General features: G+C 40.4%; 1 pseudogene; it reads right to left on the bottom strand.

The window, feature by feature from the left end:
* Positions 1-1,478: 1,478 nt before the first annotated feature.
* On the bottom strand, positions 1,479-2,723 carry LOC100484697 (annotated as a pseudogene).
* Between the last annotated feature and the right edge of the window lie 9,482 nt (positions 2,724-12,205).

The following is a 12,205-nucleotide window of genomic DNA, read 5'->3' as shown; positions in this document are numbered from 1 at the left end:
ATGTGTCTTTAGTTTTATTATTTATCTGTACATTGCCAGCTTATCAACATTATATCCAGACATGTGCAATAATACTTAAATTCAGTTGTCTTTGATATTTTGTCATCTTTTAGTCATATAAAAATTATAGCTCTGCATCTTTTTAAAAATTTTGTCAAGATATTTAAATTAAACACCTCTCCAACTTTATTTCATATCTCTGTATCTCTCCCCTTCCCCACAACCTATCAAGTTCTTCCCAACTCCAGGTTTAGGGAGAAGTTAGTAGGGAGCAGTGGGATCCTCTTTACAGAAACTCTGAGCTGGTGGCTCACTTTTATCTCACCTTCTCTTACCTCTCTTTGATGATGGCTCATCAGGTTTGGTGAGGGAGGATAGAGGTAGAGGTGGGAATTGCTAATATTAGCCAGGACATACTTCAAAGACACTACTCCTTTGATAATAATAACTTATGGATAAAATATAATTTAACAAGTTTCCTCTTGATGGTCTACCCCCATTACAAACAGTATCACATTATCAGCAACAACTTCATTTGTGATATTAGCCCACATTCATTTCTAGGAATTATCCTAGGAAAGTGAGAGTCTGGGACACAATGATGTTTGGACATGTTGGGTACACCCTCATATCCAGGCCTAATCAGTATACTGTGATGGTATGGCAGACAAATATGTCAAAGCATGAAAACCTCCAAGAGAACTTTCACTAGAGTTTTACTTGAAATGTTGGGGTAAGTTAATTCCAAATATTCCTTTCGTCTCTTTCGTCTTTGGGTATTCCTCACAATGCAAGACCCTGCAGGTACTGTTCCCCTCCTATACCCTCTTGCCCATTTCATTCAGAACTTCACATGGTCCTTTTCACAAATTGTGTACATTCAGTCGATTCTTAAAGATTCCATATTATGAATTCACTTATTCACTAAAATTCATTTGTAACCCCCAAATCCAGTACCCTGCTTTAGTGGCCGTTCGTGGACCTATGCAGAGTGGTGAAAAATTTGAATCACCCAATGAGCACCATGTTGAACAAGGTAACTATTCTGACTCTGTTTCAGCTCTCATACTATATTCAAGTTCCTTTTTATGGTCTATTTAGTGCCATATTTTTCACATTTTTATGCATTTTATTGTTGCTTTCACTGTTTAAAATAGCCCCCCATCTATAGTGCTGAAGTGCTGTCCAGTATTCCCAAGTGCAAGAAGGCTGCAATGTACCTTACAGAGAAACTGTGTGTGTTAGATAAGCTTCGTTCGGGCGCGAGTCATACTGCTGTGGCATGAGTGTATTAAATAAGTATCTTTACACAGAAGCCTCTTTATTTATTGTGTTGTTTTGTTTTTGTTTTTTACATGTTGGGGGTCCAGTTTATTCAAACTGTCAGTCAGAGCGGAGGGAGGAACAGGAAGTGAATAGCTGGGAGCTATGGAGCTGAACAGGACAGGGCTGGGGAGGTATCGGAAGGTAAAAGGAGTTCAGCTGAGCAGCCAGAGCAGCATCAGGGCCAGACTGAGCAGGAGAGGCCAAAGCCTACAGAACCCAGCCCCACTCATGGCCTCAGCATAGAATCTCATCACGGCCTTGTTGGGGTTGCCCCGGGCTGGGTCAAACCACATCTGGATACAGCAGCTGCTCCCTCAGCTATAGTTGCTGAGTTTGTAGGAGTGGCTCCAGGTCTCATTGCACAGAGCAGCAGGTGCGGGGAAGTAGAAATGGAAGGGGTGGCAGGCAGCTGCCACTGGGCGCCACTTATACCCTGACGTCCAGGCCCAACCCTGTGCCAGTTGTTCTTGTAGGTGTAGGAGGTGTGGCAGCCTTCCCACCAGTGCTGACAGTCCTCTTCGCACAGGGATATGTTCAGGATGCGCTTTTTATGCCGGCTATGGCTCACCTGCTAGACCCAGGGCTCCAGGTTGGGGAGCACTCATACTGGCAGGTGTCCTGGATGAGGTGCTGTTTACAAGAGGGTGCCATCTGTCTGCTGTGGTCCCAGTTGAATCTGTATAGGTGGGAAATATCCTTATGGGCTTCCTAGCTGGTATCGGCAAAGCAGCAGGAATTCTTTTTCCAGGGGCTGCACTGCTTACGCAGCTTGTCCTCCGGGCTTGGCTTTTCCTTGCGGGGCTTGTCATCCATACAGAAATTGAGAAGCTCAGTCCTGGGTCAGGCTGCCCATACTGTGTCTACCCTCACCTGAGCAGCAGCTGTGTTATCACCAACTGGGGCATGTCAGTCTCTGATTCTGGTGACAACCAGGGAGGGTTAAGACCTCCAAAGAACTCAGCAGGTAAAGGACCACTGGACCCCTCACACCTCTCTTCTGGCTTTATAAGCTAAATGGAAGTATCTTTAAACAGAAATTCAGAACAGGTTATGTATTGATTGGTTGTTAAAAACATGACTAGAGGCTCACAAGAATTCAACGCTGTGTTTTTCCTAGTGTTCACTAATTCACTGTTCATGGCAAACTTACAGAATATAACTATTGCACTTAATGAGAATTGGCTTTATCTATCTATCATCTATCTATCTATCTATCTATCTATCTATCTATCTATCTATCTATCTATATCTAGCTCCCCATTGCCATTTCAGATCACTTCTTTTCCAACTTTGTGGAATTTCAGTCCAGTTAGGTATACCCCTTTAACCTTTTACTTTGCTATGATTCTCTGATTCTGTCCATTATATTCTTTCTCACCTCTGAGTTCAACAAACATTAATGCAGTTGAACTGATCAATCTTTAGTACTTTTTGCATCTTGCTTAAGAAATTCTTCCCTATCCTGAGGTCATAAAGATATTCTCTGTACAGTCTTTAAAAAGCTTTTCAGCTTTTTAAAAAATATTTATTTGAGAGAGAGAGAGAGGGAGTTTGTGCACGTGCATGGGTGGGGGGAGGAGCAAAGGGAAAGAGAATCCCAAGCCGACTCCGCACTGAGCATGGAGCCTGACATGGGGCTCAGTCTCACAACACTGAGATCATGACCTGAGCTGAAATCAAGAGTTGGATGCTTAAGTGACTGAGTCACCCAGGATCCCCAAAAGTTTTTCAGTTTTGACTTTCATATTTAGGTATATAATCTGCTTGAAGTTGATATTTTTGTAGTATAAGTTAGAAGTACAATTTCATTTTGTTCTCAGAGACACTTGATTATCCCAGACCCTTTTATTGAAAAGACCATCTTTCTCCCACTACTTTGCAGTAGCATCTCTGTCATTTATCAAGAGTTTACACATGTATAGCTCTATTTCTGGCTATTTTGTTGTTGTTGTTGTTGTTGTTTTTAGATTATTTATTTATTTATTTGAGAGAGAGGAGAGAGAGCACACAAGTGAAGGGGAAGGGGCAGAGGGAGAGGGAGAAGCAGACTCCCTGCTGAGCAGGGAGCCCAGTGTGGGGCTCAATCCCAGGACCCTGGGATCATGACCCAAGCCGAAGGCAGTCACTTAACCAACTGAGCCACCCATGTGCCCCCACAAATAAAATCTTAAAAAAAAAAGGAATTATAGTTATGCTCTTAGTATAGGGAGCTGATTAAAATAAAATAAATAAAAAATCAAGTATGTTTTTGGGAAAGAATTGTTCATCAGAAGTACCACCAGCCTGCATTCAGAGTCTGCTATTGTTGGCCCCGCAATTGTATGGGAAGGAAACATGTAGAGAAAGCTACTAACTCCCCAAGGAGGGCATATTTTCCAGGGCCCTCTTCAGAGTGACTAATAATAATTGAAAAGGGACACCTTGCCGGAGGGCAGAACCAAGAGGCATGGTGAGCAGTGTTCACTTGTAGGTAGAGAAAACAAGACCTAGTCAAGAAATATTCTACTTTCCTAGAGTAGGAATGCTTGTAATTGTCTGCTCAGTGAGATTTAGAATTGTGTCTTCCATCTTTCTCCTTTACAAATGAGAGATTTATTGTAATTATCCCGACCGTGTTCTGTCGTGTGTATATATTGGGTTGGGGTGGAAAGATAACTTGTATTACTAGTTCACAGGTGTCTAGGTTAAAATGAACCTCTTCTAAATCTGATGTAGAAATGAACACATGATTACTTAGAGATCTTGGACTTTTAGATCAAAGCAGTGACTGTGTGGGACTCTAGGGTCTTCTCCCTTGGGGAGGAGGTGAGTATTTTGTATGCGATGGGGTGGGAACTGAATATTTAATAATAAGAAGCATGGGCTGTGATTTTTTTGTTATTATTCACGGACTTTGGTGCCCATCTTTACAAGAGGATTATACTCAAAATAAGCAGAAGTGACATATATTGCTTCTTTCAGAATATTTAAGAACCTTGTGCTTGGTCATAAGTCTCTTTGCTTTCTGCCGTGACAGGCATTAATGTTTGAGATAATGGTTTATCTCAGTCTTGGTCCCATAGCAAAGAAGATGTGGGTCAGTACTGCAGCTGAACACTGTTCACTGTGCAGTGTACATGGAAAGCACAAAACAAATGTTTGTGGTTGTAAGCCACTGGGATATTTGAGCCATTTATTATTGCCACATAACCTAGTCTTCCATGGCTTAATACAACTATGCTTACAGTATTTAAAAAGATAAAATATAAGCCTAAAATGATCATCAGGAAATAGAAAGTTATAAAAAGGAGCAGAAAATTTTTGAAAAAGAACCAAATAGAGCTTCTAGAAATGATAAATATATAACCTAATAAAAATTCATTTAACAGTTTGACAGAAGGTTCATCAAAGCTAAAGAGAGAATTAGTGTACTAGAGGATAGATCTGTAGATACTATCAAGAATGCTTTCAAGAGAGACAAAAAAGATGGAAAACATGGAAGTGGAATTAAGATGTGTGATGGACAGAGTAAGAGGATTGATTCATTTAGTTGGGATTACATAAGGAAAGTTGAGAAAGAATGGGGCAGAGGCAGTATTTGAAGATGTAATGACTGAAACTCTTTTAGAAGGAATTAAAGAAGCTCAGTAATCCCAAATAGGATCAATAAAAAGAAATCCACCCAAGATGCATCATAGAAACCACAACAAACAGACAAAGAAAACAAAATCTCAGAAGCACCAGAGGAACAGAGTGGATGACTTTCAAAGGAGCAGTAGTTGGGTTAATAGTTAACTTCTCACCAGCAACAATGGAAATCAGGTGAGAGTGGAATGGTATCTTTAAAGGGTTCCCATAAAATATCTGCCAGGGTAGAATGGGAATTAAAAAATATCCTTCAAGAATGAGGGTGAAAGAAAGACTTTTTTTCAGACAAACAAAAAGCTGAGAGAGTTGATCTCTAGCAGATGCCGCCTATAGGAAATTCTAAAGGATGTACTTGAGACAGAAGGAAAGTGATCCTTGAGGGAGGAGCTGAGGTTCAAGAAGAAGAGCAAAGAAGGTGGTAAATGTGTATGGGTAAACACTGATTGTATAAAACAGCAGTAATAATGTCCCAGTATGGTTAAATAAGTCAAATACACAGCAATAACAACAGCCATAATTTAATCCAGGAGGGGGATAATGCATTTTAAAAGATCCTCATATCACCTGAAGATAGGGTACAGACACTCTTTAGCCTTGGCTTTGATAAAGTAAATATGCACACAGTTATTTCTGGGATAACAGCTAAAAGAGTAAAACCAGTGCATTATTTCCAAACCAGCAGATGAAGAAAAAGGAATTACAACATACTGTTTGCAGGTGGAAGGTTATCAAAGCAACAAGGATGACCTTCAGGTTTCTGAGTTTGGCAACCAGGTGGATGATAATACTCTTCACTGAAGTAGGCAACAGGAGGAAGAGGAGGTGTGGAAGGAGGATGGCGAGTTCCCTGTGTGGGGCAAGTCGAATGTGAGGTGTCAGGGATAACTGAGTGGGGATGACCAGGGGACAGCTGTTGAGTTTCCTCAGGGAGACGCCACAGGGCCAAGACAGTGGGTTTTGTTTTGGGTTTTTTTTGACCTTTTTGTTTGGTTGGTTTTGAGAGCTTCTTCTCAAGTTTAAAGTGATTCTTAGTTTTCTTCTGAACTTATAAATTTGCTTAACTATTTTGAAGTAATCTTGGTTACACTGTCTTGACACATTTTTAACAGATTTTTCTAGTATCACCTGGAGGAAGATTGTGAAATTGATGCCTCTGGAAGCCTTAAAAAAAAAGTAAGGTGCTTTTCTACCTTAAAATGTTTGAGTTTGCCCCCTCCCCCAAAACACCTCTAGAGGGCTGGATTTTTCTACGTATAAGAAAAGTTGTTTTTTGGTTTTTATTTTTGGGTTTTCTTAAATTAATTTTTTAAATTGTATTTAAGAATTTATTTTCTACTCTTCTCTGCCATCTGGTGGCTTGTGAATGGAACATTGCATTTGGAAGGAAAACAAGGAATTTGAGCTATTTTGAGATATGTAACTTACTGAAGAGAAGCAATATATGGTTGTGTGTGTTTAACTTTGAAACTACCAAATCATAGTAATAGTTTTGGGGCACAGAAATTTGTCTGTCTGTGGCATTTTCTGGACTCTCTACCCACTCTTCTCTTTACCTCCTGTACCCTGCTTCATCTAGAATTTTTGACCTCCTGTGTAGTGCTAAGTAAACTGAGTAATCAAACTTAAAGATTCCCTTCTGCACTTAATTAAATCCTTGTTGGCTTTATGACCTGTATGAGTGTATGGTCTCCTTTAGTTCCCATTTGGACATCATCTCCTTTTCTATCTCTGTAGCCTTGTGCTAGGCAGAATAATAACCTCCACAAAGATGTCCATGTCTTAATCCCCAGACCTGTGAATGTGGTACCTTATGTGGCATAAAGTGCTTTTAGATAGGATTAAGGCCAAGGACCTTGAGAGAGAGAGACTTTGGGATTATGTGGGTGGGTACAGTCTAATCATATGAGCCCCTCTCCTGGTTGCAGTCTGAGAGTCAGTGGAAGGGGGGTGGGGAGAGAGATCGATAGATGGGAGTGAAAAAAGTGTGAAAGAAACTAGACTGGCTTGTAGATGGAAGGAGGGGACCATGAGCCAGGGAATGTGAGGGGCCTCTAGAAGGAAACCATTTTTCCACTATAGCCTCCGGAAAAGAATGCACCCTTGTTAACAACTTAATTTTAGCCCAGTGAAACTGGCATCAGACTTCTTACATACAAAACTGTAAGATAATAAGTTTGTGTTGTTTTAAGCCACTGGGTTTGAGGTAATTTGCTATGACTATGATAGAAAACAAATACAAACTTGAAGTCCATGTCTTGTTGGAATTGGGTCTGGAAGCCTGGATTGGGAGGATGCAGAGCTAGCTTGAATTTGATCTAGTGGCAAACCTAGAGAACTGGAGGTCGGTTGGTAATAAACTAGTTTCTTTGGCAAGTTTAATGCTGCTCCTCCCTTTCCCGTTAAAGCTGTGACCCTGCAACTTCCCATCTACCGTATTATTTTCACCCTCCTCTGTTTCCGGGCTGCGTTGCATCTTCCTTTTCTACCTTGTCCCTCCTCTTTTCTTGACTAAAGGCAGTAGTTTGAAGCAGATTTAATTAATTTACAAATATTCATTAAATGCCTGCCATATGAGGGCTAGTTCACAGTTCTTGACACCGGAAGTCTCATAATTTAGCGGGGGAAACTGACAAGTAAACATATACTGCAAATCTGTCTGATATAAGCAGTAATAGGAGTGAGCATGGGATAGAGTCATCTAACCTGGCCAAAAAATTCAGGTTGCTGACTGATCCTTTAAATTCATTATCACAGATCATAACTGGGAACTCCAAATTTCCTGGAAATACTCCTAAATTTTCCAGCAATCTTACATTCATTCCACCACTCTCAGAAATGGCTGTTTCTCATCTTCTCTCTCTACAAGTCTTCTTCATTCCTCTTTATGGTGGTTTAAAATATGTCCACAAATTCTTTAATTATCTTCCTTTCACGAGGTAGAGCTTAAGTCCTCTCCACCTTGAATATGAGCTGGACCTGGTGATTCATTTTAAACAAACTAATGTGGCAGAAGTGACTGTGTGTATATATGTATATGAAATCATCACGTTGTATGCTTTAAATATATTACAATTTTATTTGTCAATTATACCTTAACAAAACTGGAAAAAAAAAAGAAGTGACTATGTATGACTTCTGAGACTAGGTCATAAAAAGTATTGTGGCTTTCCTTGCTCTCCATCCCTCTTGGATCCCTCACCCTGGAGGAAGCCAACTGCCCTGTAAAAAGTATCTCTATGGAGAGGGCCTTGTGGCAAGGATGAGGTCAAAGGCCAAAAGCCTTGTGGGTGAGCAGTCTTGGGAGCAGATCCTCCAGCCCTGGCTGACATCTCGATGACAACCTCTGGCCAACCCTGAACCCCAGTCACTCAGGTAAGCCTTCTGTAAGTAACTGATTCACAGAAGCTATGAGATAATAACTGTTGTTTTAAGTGACTGATTTTGGGGGTAATTTGTCATAGGTAACTACTACAGATCTTCGTACTTAAAAGTGGAATTCTTCTATATGAAAGACCTAAAAATGTGGGTTTTGGAATGAAGCAGTAGGCAAAAGCTGGAAGGACTTTGAGGAAAATGTTAGAGAAAAATTGAAGCATCTTGAAGAGTCTGTGAGAAGCAGCCTCGTGGCTTTTCAGGAGACTGTGGGTGAAGACTTAAAGGAAAGTAACAAAAATATTACTGGAAGCAGAAGGAAAGGGAATCCTTTTTGTGTAGAAGTGGAAAGTTTAGCAGCACTGTCTGTCAGCTGTATTCATGTGGAAAGTAGCAAATGTCCGTAAAGAACATGGGTGGCTTAGCTAAGGAAATTGCCAGGCGGGATGGTAAAGATGCTGCCTGGCTTCTTCTTATAGTTTCTGCTAATGATAAAATGTTGAGAGAAGAGAGAGATCTGTTAAAGAAAAGATGGTTAAACACAAAGGAACCAGGACTTACTAGTCTTAAAATTTCCCTGCATCTTCAGAAAGCAGATGATGCTAAATTTAAGAACAGGCTTCTGGGCAAAGGTGAAAATCCAGGAAACTGAGGAAGATATGGTCTCATGAGCTGCTAAGTTTTGGGGGGATGATTTTGTTTATAGCAATGTGATTGATAGACTTCATTGTCCTTACTCAAAGTTGATCACCTTGCTTATGACTCCGTGGAGAAAATAGCAGCTTTTTCTCATCTTTCTAACACGGTGTATGGTATGCCGACATCTGTGCCTGGGCTCTCTGCCTCCTTCCCGGTGAAATGAATACGTGCCAGCCTTTCCATTAGTGCTTTTTAATCTATCCCCGTCTTGAGGACTTTAATTCAACAACAGACGTTCTCTCTCTTTCATTGTCAGTTTCTCCCACTGTAATGAATCATTCTTATCAGTAAACATGCTCTATTATCTGTCATCTTATGAAAACAAACCCTCTTTTTTTCCATATCCCTCTCTCACCATCACCTCATCTCTGCAACCCTTTACAAGAGAACTTCTTTGATGCTCCTTCATTTGTCATTCCCTTTCAGTCCACCCCATTTGTCTTCTGTCTCCCTGCCGCTAAAAATTTGTTTGTCCACATCACAAATCACCTTTATTCTACCCAACCCAGTGGTCTCTCTTCTAATTTTAGCTGATCTCTCAGTAATATTTGCTTTAGGTAATGTCTCCCTTATTTTTTTTCCAACGGCGTTATTGAAATATAATTTCCAATACTGTACAGTTCACCAGTTTAAATTGTACAATACAGGGGCACCTGGGTGGCTCAGTTGTTAAGCATCTGCCTTCAGCTCAGGGCGTGATCCCGGGGTCCTGGGATCGAGCCCCACATCAGGCTCCTCCGCTGGGAGCCTGCTTCTTCCTCTCCCACTCCCTCTGCCTGTGTTCCCTTTCTTGCTGGCTGTCTCTCTGTCAAATAAATAAATAAAATCTTTTAAAAAAATAAATTGTACAGTACAGTGTTTTTATTATATTCACAGGGTTGTAGAGCTATCACTACTATCTAATGTTAGCACATTTTTGTCCCCCCCAAAAGAAACTGTGTATTTACTAGCAGTCACTCCTCATTTCCCCCTCCTCCTCTGTCCCAGCCCTAGGCAACCACTCATCTGATTTCTGTTTCTGTAGATTTGCTTCTTCTGGACATTTCCTATAAATGGAGTCCTATAATATCTGGTCTTTTGTATCTGACTCCTTTCACTTAGGAAAATGTTTTCAAGGTTCGCCCGTGCTGTACCATGTGCCAGTATTTCATTCCTGTTTATTGCCAAATAATATCCCATTGTATGGATATGCCACATTTTATTTATCCATTCATCAGTTAATAGTCACTTAGGTTGTTTCCACTTTTGGGTTCTTATGATAATAATGCTGCTCTGAACATTTGTGTTTAACTTTTTACATGAACATATGTTTTCATTTCTCTTGGAAAAATCCCTAGAAGTGGGATTGCTGGGTCATATGGTAACTCTATGTTTAGCTTTTTAAAGAAACTCCAGATTGCTTTCCAAAGTGGTGCACCATTTCACATTCCCACCAGCAATGTACAAAGACTCCACTTTTTCCAAATCCTTACTAACATTTGATTGTTTATCTTTTATATTGTAGCAATCTCCTATAGACTGAATGTTTATATCCTCCCTCAAATTCATATATGGAAACCCTAATTCCTAGTGTGATGGCATTTGGAGGTGGGGCCTTTGGAGGTAATTAGGATTTATGTAGGTCATGAGCATAGAGCCCCCACTGTGGGCTTGGTTCCCTTATAAGAGAATGAAGAGATCAGAGCTCTCTGTTTCTCAGCCATGTGAGGATACCAGGAAAAGGCTGTACACCAGGAAGAGGGCCCTCACCAAGTCCCTGACCAAGCTGGCACCCGGATCTCAGCATTCTAGCCTCCAGAACTCTGAGAAATAAATTTCTGTTGGTTAAGCCACCTAGTCTATGGTATTCTGGTACAGCAGCCCTCATTTTTGAAACACTTCCCTGTTTTGCCTTCTAAGACATTACACTTTCCTATTTTTTTCCTACCTCACTTGCTGCTCTTTCTCAGTCTCTTTTGTGTGTTTTACCTCATCTTCCCCTTCATTCTCCTTTTCATCCATCAAGATATTAAATGTTGGAATGCCCCAGGGCTCTTTCTTAAGATATCTTCTATATATGCTCATACCATGTCATCTTGTCTTATGTCTTTAAATACTATGTGAAAATTGTGTCCAAATTTCTATCTTTAGCTTTGACACTTCCCTTATTTCCATACCCCTCTATCCAATTGTTTACTCTAATCACTCTTCCTGGATGTCTAGTAGGGATTTCAGACTTAACATGTCCAAAACAAAACTCATGGTTTTCACATAGAGACCTGCCCCTTCTCACACTCTTTAAATTTCAGTAAATGGAATTGCTGTCCACCTCATTGCTCAAGTCAGAAGCCTGGGAGCCATTCTTGATTACAACTCCTGTTCTCCTATACCCTGTATCAAGTCCCTCAGCAAGTTACTCTTAACCCTGCCACCCTAGGGTATTTGAATTTATGTACTTTCTTTCTACGAGCTTAGTCTAGACATCATTATCTGTTCCCTGGACTACTATGGTAGACCTCTGTTTGTTTCCTTGCCTCTCTATTCTGCAGTCCATGAGTCATAGAGCAGCCAGTCATCTTCCAAATTTTAAGATATCACATCATGTTACTTCCTTGTTTAAAATCCTTCAGTGGGTTCTATTGCTTTTAAAATCTACATTTGTTTGCCTGGCCTCTGCGGCCCTGCATGATTTGGCCCTTGCCAGATCTCTGTGCTCATTACCTACTGCTCTTCTCTGTCAGGAATATCCAGCCCAATGGCCTTCTTTCTTCCTTGGGGCTTTTATACTAGCTTTTTCCTCTGCCTGGAAGGTTCTTCCCCTAGATCTTCACATGGCTGACTTCTTGTCATTTATGTTTCAGTACCTGTCATTCCTAATGTGTGTGTGTGTGTGTGTGTGTGTGTGTGTGTGTGAGTATTTGTTTATTGTCTGCTCTTCAACACCCCCTCCACCAGCCATAAAATCCTTGAGATTTGACTTTCTTGTTCAGGGATGCATTTCTGGAACTTAACATGGTGTCTGGTAGACTCTCCTTAAATATGTGTTTAAAAATGTATTATTATTTATTGAGATATAGTTGACATAGGATGTTATATTAGTTTTAGGTGTACAATATAATTTGATTTATGTATATATTGTGAAATGATTACCCCAATAAGTTTAGTTATCATACATAGTTACCATTTTTTTTCTGTGATGAGA

This window comes from Ailuropoda melanoleuca, chromosome 3, assembly GCF_002007445.2.
Source record: "Ailuropoda melanoleuca isolate Jingjing chromosome 3, ASM200744v2, whole genome shotgun sequence".
NCBI classification, from domain to species: domain Eukaryota; kingdom Metazoa; phylum Chordata; class Mammalia; order Carnivora; family Ursidae; genus Ailuropoda; species Ailuropoda melanoleuca.
The sequence above is the reverse complement of the archived record's forward strand: the minus strand, read 5'-3'. Positions and strand labels throughout refer to the sequence as shown.